This window comes from Myotis lucifugus, unplaced genomic scaffold (genome assembly GCF_000147115.1).
Source record: "Myotis lucifugus unplaced genomic scaffold, Myoluc2.0 scaffold_10, whole genome shotgun sequence".
Taxonomy (NCBI): domain Eukaryota; kingdom Metazoa; phylum Chordata; class Mammalia; order Chiroptera; family Vespertilionidae; genus Myotis; species Myotis lucifugus.
The window spans coordinates 12,176,502-12,178,430 of NW_005871058.1; the positions used below are offsets into that span (position 1 = coordinate 12,176,502).

Below are 1,929 nucleotides of genomic sequence, written 5' to 3' on the forward strand. Positions count from 1 at the left end.
ATCACAGAGCAAAGTTCTCAGCCACTTCCTCCCGACTGTGTGTGGAGTAGGCATGGGCATTCACAGAGCGCAAGGATAAATCAGTTTCTGCCCGACCAGTGCACCGTCATTCAGAGGCAGATTTACCTGGGCTCTTGGCATGTGCCCTTCGGCCTCCAGGGCCTCACCTTACAGGACAGTGCACCTGAGTCAGGCAGGGAAGTAAATAAGAAAGAAATCTGATCATTCTTGATCGTGAACAGCAGCTGATGCATTTGATGGGAGAGAGAGAATGGGACTCTCCTCGGTCGATCAAATAGGGTTTCAATGGGCAGGACATTGTCCCTTTCCCTCCCCCTTCCCAGAAGAAGTTTGGGCACATAACTTGTGTTCTGCCTTATCCCCTTGGTAACCAAGTCTTCTTTTTGGTAACGAGGAATGGGCTTCGGTAAACAGATCTATTTGTGTGACTCCTATTACTCATTTGAAGCAATGTCACTCCTTTTTCCACTGTGGTCTGTGTGTCTGAGTCAGAGGGAGCCTAAACAGGCTTCTTTGAATTGATGGCTCACTCCCAACCTCTCTTGACAGCCTGCCAACCTAGAAGGGCGTAGCTTACCAACAAATCTTTTTTTTTTTTTTTAAGCCAGACTGATTCATAGAAACTCCTTTAAAACACAGGGAAAAGAAACCGCCCATCACACACCCCAGCACACCAGCGCAGGAAACTTATAACCTCGGGAGGCAGGTCCCTCCCCTCACTGCGGTCACAAACCTCCAGAAGAGCAGACCGGGCAGCTGCCAGCTCCTGCCAGCTCCTGCCACTCCATTCGCCGGGACCCTCAGGTAGGTCGGCTCCCAACACTGTGGGGAAACTCGGAGAATTCTCTCTCCTTTCCACTGCTCTCTTTCTTCTGACCTCATCTAAGTTTTTCTTTTTCTTTTTTCCCTTTTCAATATTTCTGTGACTCCTTGAACTGAATCTCTGAAACTTTTGGCTACAAGTGGATACTGAGACAACTTTTTCCATAAGGTTCAGAGGACTGGGCTGTAATGATCTTGCAGTGCCTGGGTGCTCGCTCTGAAGATGTGAAGGGAGCAGGGACTTTGGAACACACCTGGATAGGACAGTCTTTATGGAGGAAACACCACAAACCTTTGAAATGACAGGCGGCGCTTGCCAGATGTTTTCCATTCCTCCATTTTGATTCAAAAATTGCTTCAGGACTTGAATTGTGTCTGCTTGGTTGGTTGTTTGCTGGTCATTTGGGGGTGACGGTGGATAGAGGGCTGTTCTTCCGTTTATTTTTGCTGTGGCTTTCACTACTGCCTTTCTTGCTTGTTCATTCACTTCTTTTTGAATTGAAGTGTTTTTTTCTCCCCACAGGTTGGGAAAGAGAGGTGGGTTTTGTTTAAAGAAAACCGTTAGAGAGAGAGAGAGAGAGAGAGAGAGAGAGAGAGAGAGAGAAGCAAATGCTTTTTTCAAATAAGACTCTGGGAGGGGTTCACTTAATAGAATCTGGAGCCCGAGCTCCTTCCCTCCTTGGCCAGATGTGCAGGATGGGAGAGGAAGGAGGGAAACTGGAATTGGGGGAGAGGGTGGGGCAGGGGAACTCCATTTGTTTCTGTAAGAAATGTTAAATGGCTTTGTGCTTCCACCCCAGAAATAGCTGGATTTTAGTGCTGAGGGAACAGCTGAGAAATCAGAAGTGATTTAAAAAAATGTGTTTTAGGTGGATGTGGAATTTTTCTAAATGGAAGGCAGTCATTGTTCGGGGACGTGTATCGTCTCACGCGCCCAAGTTGTGGTCGCACAGATGCAAACACTCGTGCTTAATCACGCAGTGAATCTGGAGAAAGGAAGGAGTAGGTGCTTTCTGTTTGCTTTTTTTTAGGTTAGCATTTTGGTTGAGGTGTGGCCTATTTCAACATAGTTACGGGTGCATTCCA

The 1,929-nt window shown here is 47.1% G+C and overlaps 1 protein-coding gene across 3 annotated transcripts in view; it reads left to right on the forward strand.

The window, feature by feature from the left end:
• The first annotated feature begins 647 nt into the window (after positions 1-647).
• The window catches only part of EMP1 (epithelial membrane protein 1), an 18,703-nt gene continuing 17,421 nt past the window's right edge, over positions 648-1,929 (forward strand). The window contains exons 1-2 of one of the 3 annotated variants that reach the window (XM_023750050.1): positions 670-825; positions 985-1,225. The gene's annotated coding sequence lies outside the window, so the exon portion shown is untranslated. Of the gene's footprint in view, positions 826-984; positions 1,226-1,929 lie in introns of all 3 variants that reach the window. The other 2 variants (XM_023750053.1, XM_006084263.3) reach the window with 2 other exon arrangements.